The sequence below is a fragment of the Heliangelus exortis genome, chromosome 2 (genome assembly GCF_036169615.1).
Source record: "Heliangelus exortis chromosome 2, bHelExo1.hap1, whole genome shotgun sequence".
Lineage (NCBI taxonomy): Eukaryota > Metazoa > Chordata > Aves > Apodiformes > Trochilidae > Heliangelus > Heliangelus exortis.
Window position 1 is genome coordinate 41,615,175 of NC_092423.1, and position 26,375 is coordinate 41,641,549.

Consider the following 26,375-nt stretch of genomic DNA (forward strand, 5'->3'; position numbering starts at 1 on the left):
GAATCCTTCCTGCTAGCAGATGCATAAATGGAATTCTGCAAGCATTGGCCCTGCTTGTTCTATATTCAGTATTTTCATTAATGACCTAGAGGGGAAAAAAAGAGAATGCTTATTAAATTTCCAGAAAATGTCAAGTTGAGAAAGACCAAACACTGGAAAACAGGATTAGAATTCAAAATGACCTTGACTAAGTGGATAAATTGTCTGGAAAAATTGGCTGATATTCAACAGGGACATGCTCTAGGATCTTAACTCAGAGGGGAATTACCAGTTGCACAAGTACAGGTTGTGGGATAAGCATGACAACTGACTAGGTGACATTTTTATTGAAAGGTAAATATGGTTGAATGAAATAATTATTCAAGTCAAAGTCACGCTGTTGCAAAGCACTCTCCTAAGATACACTTGGCAGGAACATAGACTTTATAAGACACATAAAATAATCAGCACACAAATAATCAGCACTGGGAACACCTCAGCTAGGGTACACTATCTTGCTTTTAACAAAAGACTTCATGAAGGGTGTCTGCCAGTTGGAAAATACCCAGCAGAAAAGAGTGATGATGATCAGCAAAGGTGATTTAGGCTGGGTCAGGGAAAGACAGTCCTTTCAACTTTAAAGAGAGTGAAGCAGGGATTGCTGATGGTTCAGCATTGTCAGCACTGGAAATCTTAAGAATTATTTGAATAAGCATCTTTCATGAATTACACTGGTGTAGCTGATCCTGCCTTGAGAATATACAGGATGACCTTCTTAAGTCTCTTCCAGCCCTTGGGCTCAGGAAGGCTTATGTTGGATGACTGGCCCTAGCAGAGGTCAGAAGAATCACCTTGCTGACACCTGTGAGCTGGTGAATGGTTTAAAATTTGTCCAAGCTTGTGTAAAAAAAAAAGCACATCAAAACTTGAATCCATGGACCCATCTTTATGCAGAAAATCTGCCTGGACTCCTTATTAACTGATGTAAAGAGTGGCCTCTTGTTTCAGCCCCACTGTTTAATTTTAGCTTCGAGATCGGGCCCATTGCTACAGTTCTTAGCACCATGAGTTCAGTTTAATGATTTAAACTACCTCTTACAAAAATTAATATGAAAACTAGAACAACAATTTAAGATTATATAGCTAATTAATTATATCTGTCACTGTTAGCTCCAAGGGAGTCTGCTCAGCTGCATATTTTATGGAGTAGGAAAAGAGAGGGTAAGCACTTGAATGAAAAGCTGAAAAATTATCTGCAGCCCACATTCATATTCAGCTCAATATAAAAAGTGTGCCCTTATTTTCTGAAGGCAAGAATATTGCTCAAGTTAAAAGACTGAATAGGACTTATGCGCTAGGGGGAAAGAAAAAAAAAGATGCTTTTTTAATTTTTTTTTTTTTTTCCCTGAGAGCTCATTTCTAAAGAAGACTTCAAGCTACTGATGTTTTATGGCAGTGTTTGTGCATTTACTAAATTAAAATATGCTTCATATCTTGCCATCACTTCTGGTGAATTCTAATTATTTCTTCATTGGTAACGATCAGAATAACTGTGCTCAGTGCTGGTAATGGTTGGTAAGTGATTGTAGTGCAGGTCCTTCCATTCTGGACACGGATGAGAGGTTTTTCCACCACTGGAAAGAAAATAAGAATAATTATAACATGTCTACCTGGTCAGGCAAGAAGTGAGCTGGGTTTGAAAGACTCTGAAAGGCAGCTATGGATATGCAAATATATAGGTAATAGAATATAGGTGATAATAGAATATATAGGTGATAGAATCTATTTCTACAAGTCTGCAAAGCATCTGTGTCACTGACTAGATAAAGAAAGAGTGTGCTTTGTTATGTCTGCTTTACTGGATAGGGTGAATCCATTCGGGATCTCGGGCATTGCCCCTCACGTGTAACAACTCTTTGCTAACAAAATCTGTCACTTTGTTGACAATACCCTCCCACTATGGGGATGGGGAGAGCACAGCCTTCTTCCTGAAGGTGAGTCTAGTGAGTCAAATCAGTTGAGTTCTGTTCAAAGGGTCAATGTCTAATCCAAATAAAACTGAGGTCTGCAGAACACCGAGAGTGCACAAAACAATACTAAGCAGGTCGATGAAAGTCCTTTATATGCTAGGATGTATTGTAAAGTAATAAACAGGCCCCTTTGCTCTTGCCTTTAAGGTTAAGCAGCTGTGTCGTCTCTGTGATACAAATGAATCAATTAATTTTTAGGAATATAAGGTCTGAATTTTCCTGTAACAGGCAAAACCTGAAGGGTTTGTCTATCAGTAGAAATTTACTGCCAGAACTATAACTGCCGTCAATGATACACTTACTCCTTCCATCCCCATGGGGAATTACAGCAGTATAGTTAAGCTGGTAAATATTCCTATTTAGACAGGTTCAGACACCTCAGGAAACACTGGTAAATTAAATATTTCTCCTAGGGGTGTAGTATATATATATAATTTCATCAGGTTTTGGTCATATTTAGATACACAGAAAACAAGTTTAAGAGACAGCTGCTTGCAGTTGTGTTACATTACAAGGAGGTTTTTTTCCTGCCATATTCTGTCAGGACTCACTCATCCTGTAAACATCATCCCTGAATTGTGTAGCTTGGCTGTCTGTGATCTTGGGCCTAATTTTGTAAAGCAAAAAACCCCTTAGAGGAACATCTAGAAATCTTTTTGCTACCAGAAAGCCTAAGACTGTACTAGGAATAGTGCACTAAAGTTCTCAGAAGTGCAGGATAAATATGGGTAGTTATCTACAGGGAATTATTTTACATCTACTGAAGAAGCAGGACTATCATCTGGTGTAAATTCCATACTTTTGTTTTTTGTGGTTTAAATGGGTGTTGTAGAAATAGTTGTGTATTTTTTTACACTACATAAGCACTGAGAAAGTAACACTTGACCAGTAGCACAAGATGCAATAAAATGACTTTTTAGACCCCATTTATTTCAAAATATGTTCTCAGGGGTAACAACCAATCTCATTGAAAGCCACAGGAACTCTTTTGTTTAGACTCTCTTGTAAAATATAAGAAGGCATACAAAGTGAACACAGGCCCAGGTGTCACCAGAAACTATGAATAAACTGATATTCAATGTTTATTTGGAGCATATGCCTGGGTCCACCCAGGAACAGTCTTTTAAATATCACAGTTGGGTCACATACTAATGCACACCTTGCTTTCAGCCACCTGTTTATACGAAGATGGAAAATTCTTGGGCCAGATGCCTGTGATTGCAATAAATCTTCATAGTGTTAAGGAAGTCATGACTGCCTATCCTGTGTTAGCCTTACTGGCTTTTGCTGGATTTTAAAGGCTTTTGGAATGCACCAGTTTAACCATACTTTTAAGATTTTTAATCCCCATCTACGTTCAAACAAACAAAACCAAAATACTCATAAACATTCCCCAAACCCTAGAGTCTCCACTCTATGTATTCTGAAGAAAAAAAATTTAATTGTACAATATGATTTGCACCTAAGACTTATTTGAAGAATTGCAATGTCACTAGATTGTGGATGTGTCCAAATAAATTCTAAGACATAAAAAAATACTGAAAGAAGGTAGTGAAATAGCTGTTTGTATTAAAAAAGAAGCTAACAGGCTTCAACAAGGTCTACAGTGGTTTAAAAAAATTCCTGAGCACTTAGTTTCATCACTTCATAACAACATCTTGGGCTTTGGTTTGGTTTTAAAAAAATTCCTGAGCACTTAGTTTTATCAGTCTATAACTAGTGTTCTTGGGATTTAGTTTGCTTTTATGGGGATGGCTGCAATTTCTCTCCATTAAAGGAAATTGGTAGAGGAGTGAAAAGACAGTAAAGAAATACCAAACTGGAAAATATTTCCTGGTTGTGTAAGACAAATTATACATCTGGCAAAATTCAACACACAAAATTAGAATAAAGTAGAAAATAAAGTAGAAACTCAGGATTAAAGGAAAGCTGAGAATTTTGAAACCTAAGCATTAAAAAGCCAAAAGGAAAGCACAAACGAACTCATGAAACAATTTTCAAACTGAAGTAAGCACAGGATTTGCACCAAGAACCTCCCCTTGCCCTGCAGATTATTAGTTGACCAAGTTTCTAAGCAAGCAGCCAGAGTAATAACCCAACATAGCTGTGTACAGTGGGGCAACTTAAGTTTTGAGGACCAGTTGTTGCCTGTAGGAAGGGTACAAGTTTGAATTTCCATTTGGAGTATTAAAATGGATTAAATCAACCCTCTCTGTCTTAATCTTTCCCCTTTTCCAATACACAGCTAGGGAAAGCTGTGCATTTTTATACCAGGCAACAACATTTATCTTTTCTGTGGGCTTTGCAGTGACAAATCACAGTGGTTTTGCTTTTCCTCCAGCAAGACAGGGAAAGGTAGATGTTGAACATTTGTCCCTGTTGACTGACACAGAGGCTGTCTCTAACTGCTAAGCAGACATGGTGTGATAATTGTTTTTCCTCATTGTGTAACAGCAATTGGAAATCCCAGCACAGTCCTGGTGCAGCTCCCAGTGAAGTGGGTCGGTGACAAGGACAGGAGATTACACTGGATGAAAGGATGCAACCAAGCTGAGGGGTCAATGGAGGTTTTCATCTTCCTTCCAGATACAGAGGCTGAAAGTAGCACTTAATTTCCACTTATTTCAGCTGGAATTATTCCTCAGTAAAACTGGACTGGCAACGAAATGATGACAGTTTATCTGTCATACCTGATGCAAACTTAAGTTTCTCAGTCTCCAAACAGAGGTCATGCTGAAGCAGAGTAAAATAGCAGATTTCCTCCTCTTAGTCTGCAACTTACTCAAACTTGTTTTTAGGTTAGATAAGAAAAACTGCATCCTGATTTCTTACAGATTAGCAATATCAGACTTCACTAGGTTACTAATAAGCAGTAACAGTATAACAGTAGTAATCATTCTCCATGTAAACCCTTCAAGACTGCATAGTAGTTTTCTTTCTACAGCTATGGCACCAGTTAAGTAAATCATAATTAACTCATCGGTACAACAAACTGTGGTTTTAGCACTTGCTCTTCCACAGGATGACAGTAGAGAAGTGTTTTCCCCCCATCCACAGGTGTCAACAAATACTAATATGTCCAATTTCAATTTTAAGGGATAAGCTTTCTAGCATGGGGATATCTGAGTGAGGTGGATGCACAAAAGAAATGTCACAGAGCTCTAAACTTCCATCAAATGTGCAAGTAAAGATGTAATCGACAATGCTTGCATTAAAATGTTCTGCTTGCAAGCTTTTGTTCTGAAAACTAACAAATCCATTTAGACATTTACCTTGAAATACTCATGTCAGATTAAGAATCTACTCCAGACGTGTTTTTAGGTGGCCCTGCCATGCTTGGATGCCCTGAAATATTACACTCACAAAAAGACTTCTGCAATGTCCTTAAAATACTGATGTGGGTGTAGTGGTGAGTAATGATTCTGAATAATCCTTATTAGCTGTTCTTTGGTTTTGTTCTACTATAGTAGAGCCTGTAATTTCAGGTCTGAAGCTGTATTCTTAACACCTCCAGGAAAAGAATTTGTTCAGTGTTTGCATGGAAAATAATGGCAAAAGTTTACCATGTATATCACCATGTAGGGGAATCTGTGGTGTCCTTTCTGAGTTAACAATTTTAAAACACTCAGCTACAATCCAGTTACACAACTACATCAGCCTCTGGGCTCTGAAACTCTTATGATTTAAATACTGCACTACTAATTGTTGCTTTTAGTGCTCATCCTCTATGATTCCTTCAAAATCATACCAAGACATAACAACTCTGGTATCTTTCTATATAATGTATTATTACCGGATATTCTAGTTCCAAGTAAAACTGCAGTATGAGTATAATTAAGATACTCACTTTGGTTACATCATATTTTGAACTTTATTTTTATAGGTTATAAACATACTGTGAAAAAAAGATTACTTTTTTTGGTAACCAAAGGCCATAATGGGATACATAATTTTTTTAAAAATAATTTGTTCTAACTTTACGTTGCTGATTTCTAAAACTTTTAAATAACAAAAAAAAAAAATAATCTTGGAAACCATACTCTTAATAGCAAAGCTCATCACATCTCCAGAAAACCGAGCTTTATGTCCTGCCTGTACATCTTATAGTAGCCCTTATTCCATCTGATTTTCTATAGTTAAAGAATTGAAGAAGAAAATGCAAATTTTCAGTAATAGGAAGCAAACACAGGATTGCTTTCAAAAGATTATCTGTTGTCATGCATGCTGTGAATTAAAGAAAAAAGGAGATGCAGAAATAAGCAAGGCATCTCCCAGTAATGCAAGAAAAATAAATAAAACAAGCACTTCTGCATGGTTTCTAACGGTGTATGAAATATTTTTTCTCTTAGACAATTTCTGTGCAGATTCTGCCTTTTGTCAGTGACTGAAACACCAGTGGTGACCTGTGACCTCTTCCTGCACTAACCTGGTATGAAGCAAGGTGGCATCAAGTGCTGTCTCTGAAGAACTGCCCCCTAAAGCAGAACAATAGAACAAGACTGTTTTGGAATAGTGACTGAAGATGCTGAACAAATTTAACTTTTAGGCTGTGTGCAGCTAAAATTCAATCCCTTCCCCCAAAAACGTAGCTGAGCAGATAGGACCAGAAAAAAATCCAATAATAAAAAAAAATCCAACTCTTCAAATGAGACAAAGCAGGGAAATGAGTCTTGCATAGTCCAAGAAGTTTCCTCATTTTCCAGTCCAAGTGTGACTTATCACTTTTGTATCCTGATAAAAGTTAAATGAAAACTGACTTTTTTTTTTTTGTGCGTGTGTGTTTTGTTTTTTTCTTTAATAAGGAAGCATAAAATTACCTTCCTACAGCATGCCTTCAAAGAGAATTGAGAAAGCAGAAATTTTAAATTTTTCTTTGTTCCTTTGTCTTTTTCTATGTTTTTGAGGGTTTAAGAAACAAGGGATTGTTTTGCTTTTTCATACAACAGAGAGCAAATTTCATCTACCAAGCAAACAGCTAGACTAGCCAGTAGGGAAGTTGGCAGTGTGTAGGTTTAAACAGACTGAAGATATTACTGATACTGCAGAACCCAGCTGTCCTTCTGCAGAGGAAAGCAACATTACAGTGCAGTCCTTTTCCATAGACACCTTGTGCTACGTGAAACCCATTCAAGCCACCTACTAAATCTGTTTCCATCTTTCCCAGCAACCACAAGGTGCTGTGGTGGCTGGGAACTCCACATGTAGTGTTATTTGAATGTCTGACTTAGAAACCACTTCACAGTGATCAGATTTATGCTTTAAAATCCTGTTTTGGCATCTTTTCCCATTTTCCAGGAACAAATTTAATCTAACATTACATTAAACTTCTGCTGTGGACCACAAAACTGAACACAGTGTCCCAGGAGTGGCCTCAAAAGTGCTGTATAGATTTTCTTCAGCTGCCACAGTGAATGATGCCCAGCATGTGGGCAGCCTTTGTCACTGCAAGGTGATGCTACTCAGCTTTCAGTCCACCAGGGTTCCCAGGTCCTTCTCTGCAAAGCTGGTCCCCAGAGGGTCAGCTCACAGACTGTCCTGTGACATGGCCTTAATTTGTCCCAGAAAAAAGGGTCCCCATGAGGTTTCCACCAGCCCGTTTCTTAGCCTATCTTAGATCCCTCAGAATGGCAGCATGGTTGTCTGGAAAATTGATCCTTCTCCTTATTTTATGTACTTTGAAAACTTCCTAAGTTGGTATGAGGATATATGTAAGTGGAAAGATGATAAAAGACATTGGAAAAGTTTGAACAGATTCAAGGCACACATGAATTCACCAGATTTTTTTTTCGAAAGAATAGCACAGATTAAAAATTATTTTCACTGGTAAAAGGGGCAGCAATAGATGGACTGAAGTGCTGTGGAACAGCTACCCCTGGTATTTGCTAGACTGTAGGCTGCTGTTTCTCATAATCCTTGTTAATTCTTAGAGAAAATAAACAAATAAACAATAGCCTCCCCACCCCCCCTCTTTACAGTTATCCAGCTCTTAGAAGAAAACCATGAAAAAGTAGAGAGAGATGCACCCAACTCCAGTTTGCACTCTGAACAGAAGGTTTTGGTGGTTTGTTTTTTTTTTTTTTGGAAAATGTGGGACCCTTTGGGTAGACTGAGTCAAAGAGCTGGGGAGCTGGAGGGTGAGGACCCAGTGAGTCTGGCCAGGAGCATTAGAGCCAGATGCTGTCCCAGGACCCAGAGTGCAGCAGCCATCCCTCCTGGGCTGGAGAGGACACAGTGCTTGGAGGGTTCCAGGAGGTCCTCAAACCTGCTGCCACACCAGCCTGCTGCTGAAATTTCCCCAAAATTTACAACCCAAATTTCACCTCAGTGATGCTCTGAGTGTCCCTGCCCCAGGACTGCGGGGATGCAGGCTGGCAGGGGAAGGGGTCAGGGTAGTGAGGCCTGGAAAGCCAGGGAAATCTGTGAGAAGTGTGGAGTGGGGGCAGGAAGGAAGCCAGAGTGCTGATATGTGATGATCTGGTGATGAGAAGTCCTCCATGAGGACAGCCCAGCCTGACAGATGCCTGGGTGTCCAGGGGTCAGGGTTACCCTGGTGCCAGCGTGGGTCTCGGCAAGACTGCCTCATCTTTTGATGGAAAAAAGGAGGAACAAAGTTATTTCTCAACTTAATTCTCCTTTTAAAACATTACTTACACCAGTGGACTGACTCCCAGGGCAAATAAGGACAAAAAGAAAATTTCATAAGCTTTCATTTTAATAATCAGCTAACTAAAAATGCATCCCTGTTCACCAGTGGTGTCTTTCTTTCCTTGTGCTGGTCTGCTGTGCTCTGCCCATTGATGTTATTCTCTTCCCTGGCTCTGGGTGGTCATATTCAGTACATGTCTCTGCCTGGAGCAACTATGTTTAGCACTTAAACATTTTTAATATGGCAATCTTCTCTGCCAGACACGCCCCCTCTTGGGGAGCTATTTAAAATTTTTTATCATCTGCCCTTCAGATGTGTCTCACCTACCTTGCCAATATCTTCCCAGATATTACTAGCATATATGATTAGGCACAACAAGAATAAATACAGTTTATTGCCAGCAGTATGACACCAGAATCAGAAAGGATCCAAATATGTGTCATCCTTGGAAAAGCTTTGAATCAAAATGTAGACTGTGTCTCAACTTTTAATTTTTAAGTTAAAAAGAAAATCTGCAAATTTACTAATTACCACAAAATGCAAAGTGGTAAGGGGATGGCTGAACAGAAGGGATGCTTGAAGAGGGGATAAGTAAATGAGCTGAGAAGTTTATTTTTTTTAGGTGGTTTCAATTGAACTGTAAATTTTTTAACAAAGTACAATTCATATCCTCCCCAAAATGGTTCATATCCTTTCTTCCAGGCTCCAGCTTACTCATGTGCTTGACACTGTGTTTTCAGTGCTCCTGGGTGGATCACAGAATCAGCCAGGTTGGAAAGGACCTCTGAGATCATCAAGTCCAACCCTTGATCCACTACCGCTGCAGTTACCAGACCATGGCACTGAGTGCCACATCCAGTCTCTTTTCAAATATCTCCAGGGATGGGGAATCCACTACTTCCCTGGGCAGCTCATTCCAATGCCTGATCACCCTCTCTGTAAAGAATTTTTTCCTAATATCCAACCTAACCCTCCCCTGGCAGAGCTTAAATCCATCCCCTCTTGTCCTACTGATATCTGCCTGGGAGAAGAGCCCGACCCCCCCCTAGCTACACCCTCCTTTCAGGGAGTTGTAGAGAATGATGAGGTCTCCCCTGAGCTTCCTCTTCTCCAGACTGAACACCCCCAGCTCCCTCAGCCCTTCCTCACAGGACTTGTGCTGGATCCCTTCACAGCTGCCTTGCTCTTCTCTGGACCTGCTCCAGCACCTCAATCTCCTTCCTGAGCTGAGGGGCCCAGAACTGGACACAGTACTCGAGGTGTGGCCTCACCAGCGCTGAGTACAGGGGCAGAATCACTTCCCTGAACCTGTTGGCCACGCTGTTCCTGATACAGGCCAGGATGCCATTGGCCTTCTTGGCCACCTGGGCACACTGCTGGCTCATGTTCAGCTTCTTGTCAGTTCAGACTCCCAGATCCCTTCCTGCCTGGATGCTCTCCAGGATCTAACATTGGAGGTGTGCAAACGTATCAGGTGCACGGGGGTGGTGAGTGCAAGAGTTCTACCCAATCTTCATGCTGCTAAGATCAATCAAGTCTTGGTGTGCTGCTTTTAAATCTGCTATGTCTCAGGATGTGTGTGTCCTCGGAGGCAGCAATCAGATATCAGTGACTTGGTCATATTCCAGGGTCTCATTCCTGTAGTAAGTCCTGGGCAAGACCTCACAGACCTGGCAGAAACAGAGGCCTGGTCCTAATTGAAAATGAGAGGAAAGATGTTAAGAAGAGCTCTCCATGTATCAAGTTCTACATGTCAAGTCTCTACATTTGTCACAAAAGGATGCTGTTCCAGTTGGGGCTGAAGTGTTTTGAGAGAGTCTGTGGTATTTTAAAGAATGCAGACGTAAACCAGAATTTATTTCATTCTACTCAGTAGATGATTTATCTCTGTAACAGTAAAATATTCTCCAGGATATGAAGGGAGGTGTAAATCTGCACACTTATAATAAACACATTTATGTTTATTAATTTATAAGGCTTGCATGAAAACACCCTTCACGGTCACTCTCACATGAACAATTAGATACACCATCAAATGGAATCCTGCAGTACTGGGACAATACAGAAAATCCAGACTGAATCCTAAACAGGAACCACCTCTCTCAGGTGTGTTCTAAATATTTCTGCAATATCCACTACTTACATACATAAAAGAATTGTAAAAACTCAACATCATCTCCATTTGGACAGGCAGAGAGTTCTGTAAATGAGATGGCTTCACTTGCAGGTGGGGTCCATATATGCAGAAAGAACCTGTGCAGCTTAAGGTGCACCACACACAGACTCTATGATTAAGTGGAAATACACACAACAATGCTTAATGCTAAATCTTCCCCACTGCTCTCACCAGGGGACTTACATGAGAAGTGATGAACTAGGTTTGTTTACAGTCAAATGAGTGGCTGAAATATTGTAAATAAATCTTCCTAATACAGAGCATCCAGCACTACAGGTCCAATCTGTTGAGACCCACCTGCAGTACCGTGTCCAACTCTGGAATCCTCAGCACAGGAAAGACATGGACATGTTGGAGTGGGTCCAGAGGAGGGACAACAAAAAAAGATCAGAGGAATGGAAAACCTCTCCTTTGAAGAAAGACTGAGAGAGTTGGGGTTGTTTAGTTTGGAGAAGAGAAAACTCCAAGGAGACTTTATGGCTGCCTTTCAACACTTAAAGGGAACCCACAAGGCAGATGTGGACAAACTTTTTAGCAGAAGCTATGGCTACATGAAAAGAGCTAATGGTAGATTCAGACTGGATATGAGAAAGAGTTTTTTCACAAGGACGGTGGTGAAATAGCGGAACAGACTACGCAGGGAAGTGATGCCCTAACCTGGAAACACTGGAAGTAATTTTGGACAGGATTTTGTGCAAGCGGATCTAGTAGAAGACTTTCCTGCCCACTGCAGCTAGGTTGGACTGGATGACATTTAATGGTCCCTTCCAACTCAAACTATTTGGAAAGAATAGCATCCTTTGAGCAAGATATCTGGGCAGTGGTAACAACACATTGCTCCATCAACACTCTATGTCAGTTACTGATTGTTATTCTTCTGCCTTTGTCTAAGAAACCAACAGGAACTTGGAGTTACTCTGCTTGGGTCATCTGAAGGAAGATATACTTCTCTCTCATATACCAGAGCAGAATTATTTGGAGGATGAGGTTACAGAACGACAAAAATAAATGTTGTTTTCCACTGGTTTTAATAGGACAGGATTTGACCTATAGTCAGCCACATATAAAAGCACTCCTGCACAGGAAATTCCTAAATATGAGAAGTTATGGTCACAGGAAATATTACAACTAGCTGAAAATAGTTGAAAATAGCAGTGTCTGATCCATACTGTCTATCCTCATTTCTTCTGCATTCTTTGTTTTCACCCTCAAGTTGATATTGAAGGTTTTTTCCCCCTTAAGAAATCTTTGTGCTCATCTGCAGTGAAATGAGGCAACCAGGTGCCACTAATTACCAGGTAGTGGGCATGAGCTTGTGTTAAGGCCACCTGTGCCTGATTAGGGTGGGACCCAACTGCGCATGAGCAGGATTAGGGGGCCAATAAAAGGTGAGGCTTGGAGCACAGGCTCAGCTCATTCCTGAGCAAGCCAGCAGGGAGGTTGGTTGAATCCAGAGCAGTAGCACCGAGCCAGGCTGATCAACCCTGAGGGCAACAGACTCAGAGCACTATTTGTGCACTCCTGCTGGAACACCTGTTGGACTTCAGAGTGCCGTGCCCTAAGAGAGGTTTGTCTTGCTACGCTCATCTATATAAATACAGCTTCTTGCTAGCCTTTCTTTCCTGCCTTTTGCTCCCTGTGGCCTTTATGAGTTGATTTAATCTTTAAATTTGTCAACAAAATTGAAAAAATTAAAGAGAGGACAGCAAAAGGGTTGGAAAAGAAGATGCGTCCAAATTTAAATCCAGTAATGAAGGAGAGCATTCAGGCTGATAATATCTGATTGCCTGAATCTTTTCTGACACAAAGAGACTCTATAGATTTTCTTTATTCCTTGTTCAGAAGTATTCTTTTGTTAATGAATTGTGTGTACTTCATAGCTTCTGTTGTTATCTTTAGTGAAACAGGAAATGCAAGCACTCAAAACAAGGTGGGAAAGTTGTCAGTCATTCTCCCCAATGACATCTTGCATTGATGTTTTATTAGCAAAGGTTTGGAGCTGCTGTACCAGTTACAGGGAAAGAAATGTCCTGTTCTTTGAAATTATAGGACAGAGAAGGGGTGAGAGTGCCTCTTTGAAGGACACTCCAGCAATACATTATGGCTTTTCTCTCTCCATAAGACAAAAGCTCCAGCTCTAGCCGTGATATGTGTCAGGAGGAAACCCACTGTACAAGGTTTCTGATCAACCTCCAGAACTTATGTGAGTTATCTTTATTTACTGGCTGTGTTTGGCTTGTCCCCTTTAACTCTCTTCAAAAAATCCTTGTGAATTTGGTAAGCCTGAATGTGCTTTTTTTTGAAAAAAACCAAAGGTCACATTTATCCCAGAATGGATGTAGATGTTATAACATTTGTGTAAGACATATATGTAAAATATGATAGTTATGGGGTAGTCTGTGCTATTGTGTTGATATTGTGCAGGCATCAATTGTGGCAGTTCCAAGAGCCACAGTTATAGGACCCTGCTGTGGCAAGTCTGGTAGAGATGAAGAGGAAGGGTGCTGTGTAAAAAATACATCTTATGAAGGCCACAACACAGGCAGCAGTACCTTTAAATCCTGAAGGTCTGGAGTGGTACTGGCTTGCCTAATTTCTGCAAGTCCCTTTTCATCCTGGATGACCACATCCCTTGGTGACACGATCTTTAACATTCCTGTAACAGAGAGCACAGAAATGTGAGCTATAGAAATGATCAGTGATTATCTCTATTTAAAAAAAGATAATGACAGAAAAAACAAAGATAGAGATGTTTTATGTTACAGATCCAAGTCTTGTGCCAGTGAGATATAATCAGGGAATTTAAAAAAAAAAAAAAATCCTTGCTTGCCTTTGGGTATTAAATATTGAATTAATTTTAAATCTCATCCTCTGGCTCCCAGCAAACACTACAAGGGAGCAGTGAAATGGAGACAAGAAAAATAAGAGGCCATGAACATGTCAGAGAAGTCATTCTCCATGGTCTCATTTCCCTTGACAGAAATGTGTATTGCAATCTGTCAAGGAGCCAGTGCCCACTTTTTAAAAACCCTCTCCCAGGCTGTGAGCATCTGCAGTCTGTGTGCACAAAATTCCTGGTCATGCTGAGCTAGAAGTGATCTGTTTGGATGACAGAATCATACTGCCCTTGTTAGAATGCCTTGAGATTTTACAATTACTCTTCTCCCTTCTTGTTTGCATTTTAACACCAATCTTTAAATAGAAGGATTCCAGGATTTTGTATCACCTCATTTCAGTCCAGACTGGAATACAGCATTAAAGACATTGAAAAAAAATGACAACTCTTAGTCTGGCAGCTGAACAACAAAGTAAGCAAATTACATCTAGGGCAAAGATGGTCCAAATCAGAAAATTACTATATTTTACAGTGATTAAAAGAATTAATGGTTATGAAAATATGACTAAAAGTTCCTTTTTTCTTTTTTTTTTTAATATATATTTAATCTTCCTTGAGAGATATTTGTAAAACTGAAGTTCCTTTTGATCTGAAAATACTAGTTTGAAATAAAAAGTTTCAGGTTGCAAATGTCAAAACACAATGCTCTGGATTTTCCACATTGCTCTCTTCCTTTTTCTAACTTTTTCTATGCTGAATTGAAGATGATGTTTTTATTCTTGAAAAAATGAGATTGTATGGGCAGATGTACTATTGGCAAATTTTTTGTTTAATCTCTGTCATTCATCTGGGGTCTCTGTAATGGATCAGTGGAAATACACTCACTTGTGCATTCTGTCTCCTTCCTTCTCCCTGATTCCCTGCTCTTTTTGGAGCTGGTCTTTACTTGAAATCATATCCTCAAGTACGCAGACTTTAGGGAACCCTGAATTCTGGCATCCCTGGCTGTATCAGGCTGACCTCTTAATCTAAGATGACTCGGCCAGTGCGGTGCAAGCTTCAGACTTCATAGCTCTGTGCCTGTTGCCTCTTCATCTTTTGAGCTTGATTAGAATTTGTTTTGGTTCAAGAATATGTTCTCCACACCAGATTCCTACAAGTGCAGTTTGGGTTTTCTTGATTGCTTTCCCTACTGCCTAAAGCCTGTATTATTCCAAATCTGACTCACTGCTTGATTTGCAATGCTTCTCTACATAAATATGGACTCAGTTTTAAGTTTAATGTGTTTATATCCTTTAAGACGGACCTATATTTAATGTCAATGTTAAACTGACACAGAAATACCAGACACAGCACTAGATTTTTTTCCTCTTTCTCTGGCTAACCTTGTCACCAAAGCTTTTTCTTTGTCAGACTGGGGGTGTTCCTAAAAGAACAGACTGGGGTGAAGAGTGGGGGGGAGAGGGAGAAGAAAAGGAGTTATTCAGGGTGTAAAAGGCCTCTTCTCTCCTTCCCACATTATTATTAACAAAATCTTCAGTGTCTGCAAGTGCATCTGTTTGCACATGAAAAACCCACCACATGCATTAGTTCAATAGTGCTCTTGATAGTTAATGTGAACACTTACACATGCAAATCACATTAACTATCAGTTTGTGCATGCAATTACTTGATTTATGCATGCAAATGTCCATTTGAGGTCAGATCCTAGCCTATTGTAAACAGGCATGGCTCCACTGGCTTCAGTCAAGCTACTCTGATTTATACTTGTTACAGAACTATTCTATGGTGTTTTTTTCAGCCAGTTTTCATTTTGGCAGTATCATAGATGCAGTTACAGACTTAGTCTAAAAAGTTGACCTTTTGCCTTCTTAGTAAAAGTAGTATCTGGCTCTAATGATGATCTGGATTTTTTATTTTCTTCAGGTTCTATATGATGAACCTCCTCTTACTGCCTATGAGGTCTTCCCTCTCTATAAATCTTACTATGTCCTACAACCTGCAGCCTGAAAAGAAAGGAGGTCAGCAATTAACCTTTCCAAAATGATGGTGTGTCAGTGTAAGAGCTTTGGGTGGTCCTATATATCAGATCAATCAAAAATCAATTATGGAATACAATGAGAAACTAGACAGCCTGCTGGTCTGTTAGTGTCTGAATAAGGCTGATTCTAAGGCAGGAGTGGAGTGAAGGTAACTTAAAAATGAAGATCTGGAAAAGACTTCATTATTCAGCTATTTCTCCAACTTAAACTTCAATTTAGGAGTGAGCAGGTGGTTTTGATGCAGGTGTTGATTCCAACTGAGAGTACTTTTATTGTGTTACTATAGTTCATACTACATTTGTTCAGGGAGTGCTGTGGTACAAATGACTCCAATAAGATTTGAAATAAAAGGGTTTTAGATGGAAACGAAATGTCTTTTAGAGGTTTAAAAAAATTTCTACATCTGTACTAAACTTTTCAGTGGATGTATCCTGGGATGCATAAAAAGAGGAGTGGCCAGCAGGTTAAGGAAGATGATTTTGTCCCTCTATTCAGCTCTGGTGAGACCCCACCTGGAGTCCTCAGCACAGGAAATGCATGGACCTGTTGGAGCTGGTCCAGAGGAGAGCCTATTGGGAGATGGGTTACCTCTCCTCTGAGGAAAGGCTGAAACAGTTGGGATTGTTCAGCCTGGAGAAGACAAGGCTCTAGCAAGACTTTATTACTGTCTTTCAGTACTTAGAGGGGGCCTATAAGAAAGACAGGAACAGCCTCTTTAGCAGGACCTGTAGCCACAGGACAAGGGAAAATGGTTTTAAACTAAAAGAGGATAGATTCAGATTAGATGTAAGGAAGAAAATTTTTATAATGAGAGTGGTGAAATACTGGAATACATTACACCCCCCATGTCCTGTTCACTGTAGGGCGTTTGGACTGGATGACCTTTAATTGTCCCTTCCAACACAAACTAGTCTATGATCCTATTGCAAAGCTAGTGAAATACAGGATCCCTGATTTCTTGGCATCAGAAAAGGCTGTTCTGACCCTAAAGAAGAGGTGCTTCATTGACTCCATTGGGTGGAGGAACAGACTTTTTAAACAGAATTTGTTTGTAAAGTAACCAGAAGATGATTTAAGTTCTACTTCCAGACCCAGCTGTAGCAGGTAATTTGAGTACAGAAAATGCTGCTGGGTAGTAGATGCACGGGAATAATTCTTTTCTAACTTCAGCCATTCATGGTTCTAAGTCTGCTGCCTACATTGCTGTCCTGCACACATTTGCAAGCACAGCCATTCCCACCCAGGGAAATGCACGTTGCTGGTGTACACCATTGACACCTTGTAAATGGCTTTCAGTAAAATGTCCCTGAAATAACCTGCTAAACACAACACTGAGAATGGACAGAAATGAGCTCCCAGAATAATCATGAGTGCTGGGATACAAGATGGTGAATATGGAAAAAATGATTGCTTTCAGCCAGACTTTCTTGATTGATCTTGGCTGACAGACCTGGCAGAAGTAAAGGTTGCAGGGAGCAGCATGAAAAGCAGTAGTGACATGAGCCTCAGAGACAACTGGAGGAAAGTGGAAACACCTCCTGTTTTCTCAAGCAAGGACCATGTTCAAAGAGTCTTGTGGCTGTGATACTTAGAAATGCTGAGGAAAGAGTGGGGATCTATGCATGTTGCAGTGAGATTTTTCAGGAGTAACAAGCAGACAAGGCCTGTGGAATAATCAACCTGACCTTCCAAAACATCTGACAGGAAGGCAATTTTAGCATCTAGAGGTGACTAAATATATCTTTCGGCTCCCTGGCAAATGGAACAGCTATTTTGTCCATGAAATCTGCTTTTTAAAATTACTACTTGATTTACGACTGTTAAGTCATTTTAAGGACCTGATTAATCACTTGCTCTTGGCAGGCAGAGTTATGGCTGCTAAAAATAAGAAACAATGTCTTGTGTCTTAATCAGCAAAATGGGGATGGTGGCCAAACAGGGGAGATTGTTGCAAACTTTCTATGCACTTTCATATAGGATATGTGTTGGAGGTAAACATACACTTATTGCTTGGTTAGTTGAGCCAGCTACTAAAAGGAAACTGAATTCCATTTCCACTGCGTTTTAATGATTGACCAGGGAAATTGTGTGAGAAGATAATGTTAAGCTGTGGATGTACATAGCAAAGCTCTCCTCTAAGACTGAAAGGTGCATCAGAAGATAGGTAATTAGCAAATGCTTTGACTGTTAATTTTTTTTTCCCATAGGATTTGATCGAACTGGTTAAAAGTAAAATGTGAATCAAGATATTTTCTGGTTTTTAATCAAATAAAGATATTTTTTGTTCACTTGTGTGCCTCACAACAGCCCACCTAAGAAATGTTTTAAATGTTTGAACATTGTTCTTAGAATTTCTCAGTTTTTTATAATAAAATCCTTCCTACACTTGTAGGAAGTCTGCTGGCTTTGGATGGTGTATAGAGGTTACTGCAGTATGCTGTAAGAGTAGAATATTGCAGGTAAATACTAAAGTGACTGGATCAAGACAGCTGAACAGCCAAGCACTTCCTCACCTCTCATGTCATGATCCCTTGGCTGTGAACACTAAATCCATCAAAATTTAATCAAATGGAATAGAAATTTCTTCCTCAACAAGTTATCCTGTTAAGCCTAGGAATGTACCTGCAAGATTTAAGTGATTAGCAAAATATCAACAGTGAAAAGGAAAAGAGAGTGGGCCCATTCTGAGTCCTCTATCATTCTTTATTTAAACAAAAAGTAAAAAGGCAAAAAAAAAATGCAATACTGACTTAGAAACTCACTAAAGAGTGCTGTAGTTCTTGAATTTTATACAGTTCTTAGATACAGTCTTGACAGCAGAGTAGAGAAGGGAGGAAAACACTCCCTTGTTAATCATGTGAATGATTATTTCCAGACTGAGAATGAAGACTCAGTGTAAGAGTTGTAAACTGTGTAAAAGTCATTGGGATTTGATGTGAGTGAGCACCACCAGTGTGACAATATGGACTTCATTAGTTCCATCTTCAACTGTGGAAATAAATTTGTGCTGAAGACAGAGTGTAACCTCACTATAACAAATCGCTGCTGAACTAGAATAAATATTTATGATATCAGACTGTTCACTGCAATAGTGTTTGGCTGTTTGCAGCATCAGAAAAATGTAGAAACTTGCAATTTGAATTAAGCCTTTATATGTAGTACTTTTATGGAAATTGTTTCCTACATTTCAATATTTGTAAGAAATCTTAAAAAGGAAGCACAAATTAAATGAGAAGGAAAATTAAAAGGTTTTTTCTGGACCACATACAACATGAAATGGGGAAATTTTTTCAAGTTTATATTAAGAGTAACTTTATTTTTTTTTCCAAGAGACTATCAATAAGATAAATTCACCCTTGCTGGTAAGAGTGTTAAAGTAGGATGTCCTGATGAAGTTAGGATACTGATTCTGGAAACAGACTGTGTTTACATACAGTATTTCCACAGGAAAAAAAAAAAGTAATAGAACCAAAAAATTATATACAGCTTTAAAAAAATACACAATCATTATAATTTTGCTTATGTCTTCACAGGGAACTTTCTACTGTCCAAATCTAACAGTCTAACTTGTGCTTATCTGCACTGAATAAATGGATTTTCAATTCACCTGAATACACATGTGGGTACATATTTTAGCCACACAGAGAAAAACTCTTGCTACATATATTTTTTATTTAATACTCTTATATGTTTTCTTGACTATGGCTTTGACTGTCCTATGTGAAATTGTCTTACCACCAGTTTTCAGCTTCTAGCTACTGATTCAGGAACTGCTATTCTATAAGTACCTGAGGATCCTTGTGGACATGATGAGCACTGCATTCTTGCAGCAAAGAAGGGCAAGAGCACAAGGGGATTGTTGGGGAAGCAATGCAGGCAGAATGGGGAGGGAAGAGATTGTTTTCCTCTCCTCAGAAACTGAGACCATGTCAGGAGCACTGTGTCTCTTTCTGGGTTTCCTTCTACACAAATCACACTGATGTGCCAAAGTGAGTCCATCAGAAGGCTACAAAGAGAAAGAGGGATGCTGAGCACTCTGTGTACAAGGAACTACTGAGATACTCAGAAAAATAGGTTTGTGAATTTTGGAGGAAAGAAATGTAACACAAATATTTCATTGGAAGATAAAAAGATGGAGCTCATGGGAAAAAGGATGAGGGGTAAAAGACATTTGTTACAGAAAGGAAATTACAACTGAAGATTAGGAATATAGTCTTCACAGTGGAGTGACCAACAACTAGCACAGGCTGCCTGGAGAAACTGTGGGTTCACCACCCTTGTGGTTACTCAGAACTTTTCTGTACAAGATCTTGAACAGCCTAACCCAGCTTGACAATTAGCTCTGCCAATTGTAGGGGTTGGATCAGACAGAATGACAATAATTTAGATTAGGGCTATGAGTCTGTATTTGCTCTTAAATGCTTCAACTTTCACCGGGGGATAATGGAAAAAGATGTCATTTAGCAATGAAAACACCAGAACTCAGAGTCAGACACTTCAAGGATTCACCTTTAGGACTAAATGAAATGACCAAAAGTCTCATAGGTTCCTGGGGCTTTACAAAGTGTACTCTTGGGAAAATTTTTTCACAAATAAATGTGCTGTGAATGCTCTGTTATTAATTCTACAGGCTTTGTAAATCCCTGGCTTTGCAAAGTGCTTGAGATCACTATACCATGGACAACTATGGTATAACTATGGGACAAACTATGACAAGAACAACTGCTTTGAATAGTAGGACTCAATTACCCTTTTCCTGACCCAAGCATGAACACACTTAGGACTGTTTTAGTAACCAAAGTCACAATCTTTTTAAAGCTGGGGGATTAAAGATCACAAAGTGATGGAAATAATAGTAAAGGTTCAGCGTAAGAAATAATGCTAGCTGATATATTTCCCCAAAGTGTATATAATCGAAGACTGTCAAAGTTATCAAATGTGTATTTTTACAGTTAAACTATGGGGAGAAAAACTCCTTATTTTCTTACCATTACAGTTTCAGCAAATATGATGGAACACATGGGATCTTCAAACTGTGGCCAGTGCTCACAGCCCAACAAATGAGCACTCATAGTTGTTTAATTTCAGTATCTTCTGTTTGTACTTTCACAAAAGTATTCTGGTATTCTGCTTTAGATTTATTCTTTTGACCAAATTAGCTACATTTCCCAAATCAATTCTGTGTCAAGTTATAAATATTTCCCTGAGTCTTTAGGAAATCTACATATAAATCTAAAGTATGAAAAGGATGAGCATATTGTTTCAGACCCTAATAAAACTATTTTACTCTCAGTGAAGTTAATTCTGTGCAATTTTGCAATGTTCCTGCAAGCATCCATTGACTGTAATGACAGATGCAATTACACAGCATCTATTCAAATAGCAAAGTTTGCAAGCAAACAATAGGTTCCAACATGCACTGACAATTTTTAATTCAATTTTTTTTAATGCTTTGTCAGACCATTGAAGAAATGTGTTTGGTGGCTGCTCCAACTTGTGGGTGCATCTTTGGCAGTGCCTCCAGTTGAACAAAGCTACCAAATGACTTACATGACAGTCCCCGGCAGGGCCAGCTAAGTTTTTAAAGACATTTTCCAGCACATAGCTTTTCAACTGTACTTCAGTCATTCCTAGAAAGCCAGTCCCACTACTCATACTTTCCATTTTAACTTGGTTGTCTTAAATAGGAGTGTCTCAAGTTCTGCAGCTACAACTGGCGTATGAACTGACAATATGCTAGGTCAAGATTTTGACTTTCATGCTGCCATCACTTTTTTTGCCTGTCAGTGTTGACAATTGCTCAAATCTGGCTAGATGGTACGGTGGAGAACCTGCCTATAACTGGCTCCCTCTGCTTTTCCTGTGCTTTCACTGGTATTTTTTTTGTTTTGCTAAATGGAGGTAGAACAACATTGGAAAAATTTTCTGAGCTGTTACTATGTCTTCACAAAAAAAAGTGCTGGCTGGCAGTGCTGGGGGTTCTTGTATCCTCCTGTTGCTTTTTGGTTATAGCTCCAACAGTGTAAGTAGGGCCCAGATTTACAGCCCAAATTACTGCTCTTGTCTTTACAGCCCACCCTGAACTGTGGAAACCTTTACTCACACTTCTCAAATTATAGGCATAGCTAATGCCAGGATATTGCAGAAGAGCAAAGGTGTGGCCTCATGTGGAGGTGAGCAGATTTTGCAGCTGTCTTAGTATGTAGAAGCATTGACAGCACAGCAACAAAGGGTTTTGCCACTGGAGGCCACAGTCTGACTCTTAGGTCACTTGGTGCTTCTGCAACTCTATTTATGTGTCCCTTCAAATATGCCAGATTATGCATGAGCCATGAGCTAAACTGTCTTTTGAAGATCATCTGAGACATTCCCAAATAAACAAACCCGCTATGCTGCATAAAAGAAACAAGCATTTGTAAAATTTCTGACTAACAAATGCCACATCCCAACTCCAGCTCCCACATCTTCAACAATACTCAGTGGGGATTCAATCCACGATACGTCGTACTGCATACTGTGACCGTAAAAATAACAGTAACAATAATAATAATAATGATAAATGTACCTGTGAAGCTGCAAGTGAATAATATGACTCCTTTTTCTCCATCAGCACTGTGTGTGTTCCTATTTCTGCGCCATCCACAATGCCCACGATTACATCCACAGCCTGAGCAGTGGAAAGCTGATGAGCCATAATAACAGTAGTTTGACCCTGCCTGGCCTGTAAATAAAGTACCAAACTGTAATTCATGTCCCCCGTTGCTTGGTGGTTTGGAGTAATTCCTCTAATTTGTCATATTGATACTGCTGTTACATCCCATTGATCTCATTTGCCAAACATCCGTGCAATCCACGATTCTCTCACAACTGACTAAAAATTCAACCTGCTCCTTTCCCTGGCAGGCTGGAGTCATAACTTTCTTTCTCTTTTGGCTTATTTTGCTGTTTCTGCTTCTCTTGGAGTATCTCTTGTTTTCTAAAAGGCTACTGAAAAGCCCAGCCCTGAAGTGCAAAACTGGGAGCATTTCCATAGAGAATGGCTCATTGGCAGTGTGTCTCTGTTTTGCTCCATGGGTCCAATTCTAACAGTTCCAATTCTGACAGCGTGACACCCGTTGTTTGCCACTAGTAAATACTGCTAAGCATTATCTGGGTGAAGCCAATGTGTTTGTCTTTGATAGGTAGCTTTGGGAATCCAATGCTATGCAAAAATGTAAGTTTTATAGTTTTGCAATTTCTGGAGGAAAGCTATTCACATCACGTCACCTAAGTGCAGATGCCAAATTTCCAGGAATAAGCAAATGTTTCTTAGCATTATGTTAGTGTCTGCAGCCTGCCTGTATGACCAAAGAAAAGAGGCAAAGACTTCTTCCAAAGCACCTCTGAGTCAGCTTCCTTCTGAGTTGACTGTTGCGAGTTAAACACTCAGAACAGTTAAGGTGTCTGGAGTGTTACAGTGAGGGCTCATCCCCTCAGATGGCTATCACATAGCCCCCAGATAGATGAGCCAAGTGGAAATTATTGTTTCAGTGGTGTTGAGGTGGAAGATAGGAGAATATTGTCACAAAAGAACAGTGGGCAGCGTGTGACCACGGATGGGAAAATAATCCTTGTCCCTTGTCAAAAATCTGTTGTGGAAAATTATAACTGTCATTTGTGACTTCTCTCTGAATTTAAATTAAATGGATGCTTTGAGAAAAGAGAAAGGGTTATGTCAATGACAAAGCACTTACTTTTCCAAGTCCATTGTGAGAGAGCATCTTGCTTTCTTATTTGAGAGAAGATTCAGTGACATCTAATATGAGAATTTTAGGACTGCATTCTAAAATTCGGTCAACATCAATTTCTGGTTTCTGACTCCTTTTTTCCTGCAGATTTCCCCTTTGAATCAAAATTACACCATTTTACAAAAAGGAGAGTATAAGATTTCTCATTATCTTTAGTGTGAGCAAATAATTTTTAATGGTTCCTTTCTGAATGTACAGGTAAATGGAAAGATCCCTTATGATTTTTTTTAGAGATCAAGCTGCGAAGAAACGTGATCTGAAAGTAATGTGTTCTTGCTACGTGACATTTCCTCCTAGAAACTGGGCATCGGTACAAAACCCCCCTGATTCAGAATGTTTTCCCACTGGCATAAACCAACACACGCGAGCAGATCCCCTGGCCACAGGAGAAACATTTATGAACCTCAGGTTATGGTGGTGTCCCCCGTGTTGCTGGAACAGGGAGCTTGTGCTTACAGGGAGGGATTTTGAAAGCTGCAATTTCCATTTTCGACACAAGGTGGCTGCAGAAAATCAGTGTTTGAGTTCAGTTGAGCCCTTCCCTCCACCTCTGTGTTTTACTTTTTTTGCTGGGAGGCAGATGTGACCCACTTGGGACTGGCATGTGAAACCCCGATGTCAGTCTAACTTTTCAGCTGCGTTTACATTCCTTCAGCTACGCTGTAGCTTTTCATTTATTACCCTGTTGATCTGCATTTCTCTGTTCTCAGTGAGTTGCTGCACCCCTCGTTTTTCATGTCAGTGAGTTGAGAGATGTTAAATTTTAGAGATAAACTGTTTTATAGCTAAGCACACAAAACTCCACCACATGCATGAAAAAAATTGCTTCTATTAAATATTGAACTTTGTGTCAATTCATTTTGAAGAAAGAAAGTTATTTGAATATCTCAACCAGAAATCCAGTGGGTCAACATAGATAATTTCTTCCTCTGTTGTAGCTCTAATTTCATCAGTTACATTTTCTCTTCCATCTCTTACACTGGCTCCAGGTTTTGTACTAAAAGGGTGGCTGCCTGGCTGCCCTTGCCCACAAATTCTCAGAAACCTCTTAAGTGAAATGATTTTTATATCACGTTCCTTCAGGGTGATCTATGGAAGACATCAGAGTCTTTATCAAAGGGCAAGATTGCTTTTTATGGCCTTTCCTCTTGAGCCAGACTGACAGGTAGGGCAATCTGATACCAAATTAACAAATCATCAGGTAAATTTATTTTCTTTAGAAAAATTATTATATATGTACACATAGATATTTATACATTACAAGTGGTCACAGATGAACAATCAGCTTGTGCTTTATCACAGAGAAACAACTGGCACTGGAGTTAAGACTTGAGTATCTTTACCCACACTACAGTTTGATCTGGAAAGAAGATACATGTCTTAAAGTCTTCATTTTTTTAACTTATACTTAATCCCACTTGTATAAGCTTTACCTGAACATTTTCTATGCTATTTACCATTTCTAGAGACATCTTTATCTTTCCCCAACTGCCTAAAAATGAAGCTTAGATGATTAGCCTAGGCTAGACATCAAACTTTTAGATGTCTAAAACCAGGTAAAATAATGCCCACATGAACTGTAAGGTGATAAGTTTAAAAGTCAGGTGTCCCATAGGCTGAAATGTTAGACACTGATGAATAAGTTGTTTTCAGTGTTATTTCAGTCTTGTGGAGAAACAGCGATTATCACAAAAAGAAAACAACAAGGCAATTCTCAAATATTCATCATCTTAACACAAGTATTTAGTATTATACAAATATTTACAGAAATCTTGCAGCCTATTGCAGTCTGCACAGGGAGAACTTTTTAGCTGTCTGTATTTTAAACATCACAGTTTCACTCACAGTCTTGTGACCAGTAGTATTCCAAGCTTCTCTTTTCTCTTTGTATTCAAAATTCTCAGCTCTGCCCAGCAGAATGTTGTTCAGAGGAAAGGCAACCTGAGATTTGGGTAGGCTTTTTTTATTTTGGGATGAATACTCCGAGAATGCTCTTCTCTTCTGATAGTGTGATGTCCCTGCATAGCTCTCTATCTAAATATATCTATAGCCCTGCCATAGTTCTCTATCTAGATATTTGAATTTAGAAATTAAATGTTCCATGAAGTCACATGGTGTTGCCTGTGTTCCCCATTTAAATAAATTTAGCTCAAGTCATATATTTGGCTTTCATGGGTCTAGAAAGTGAATTTTACTCTCACACACATTTCAAGTAGTTTCAATTCTATTGACACTATATTTATACCAGACAGGGAAATACACATGTTGATGTGGATAGGATTGGGGTTTTTTCCTTTTTTTTTTTCTTTATTTTTTTTAATTTTTATTTATTTATTTTTATTATTTATTTATTTATTATTTATTTTTCTTTATTTTTTATTGAAGAATAATAATACTTCAATTCTCTTGGAGGACAGTTAAAGGCACAATGCCAGGGGTGCTGGTGCAGTCCTACCCTGACCTCATGCAAACTGGTGAGTAATTGGAGTGGAATAAATGTGTCTATGGTAGCAGCAAAGCTTTTGCAAGAACACTAATGCCATCAGGTGATCTCAGTATCAGCTCTAAATCAGTTAGATTTACTCTGGAAAGCTTATGGAGTGATTTTCAGACATCCGATGTGATGAAGAGAAAAAGTCAATCAGAACAAGACAATAATAAACCTACTTACCACAGGTATCTACATGATCCTTGAATATTTTTATGTTGGTGATTTTTTTAGCATCTTCATGTCTATAGACTACTTATCCTGAAAAAAATATAGGGATGTTGAGATTACTATTTACTGCAAAATCTTTTCATTGGTAAAGAACACGTTTTCTGTTTCTTGGGAGCTGTAAGAAATCATTACAGCTTTACATGTAATATCCTATGAGGTT

The 26,375-nt window shown here is 39.2% G+C and overlaps 1 long non-coding RNA gene across 1 annotated transcript in view; it reads right to left on the reverse strand.

The window, feature by feature from the left end:
• The window catches only part of LOC139792442 (uncharacterized), a 47,306-nt gene that overhangs the window by 10,040 nt on the left and 10,891 nt on the right, over nt 1–26,375 (reverse strand). Inside the window, exon 3 of the long non-coding RNA XR_011724278.1 lies at nt 26,168–26,245. This is a non-coding gene — a long non-coding RNA (uncharacterized lncRNA). The remainder of the gene's footprint in view (nt 1–26,167; nt 26,246–26,375) is intronic.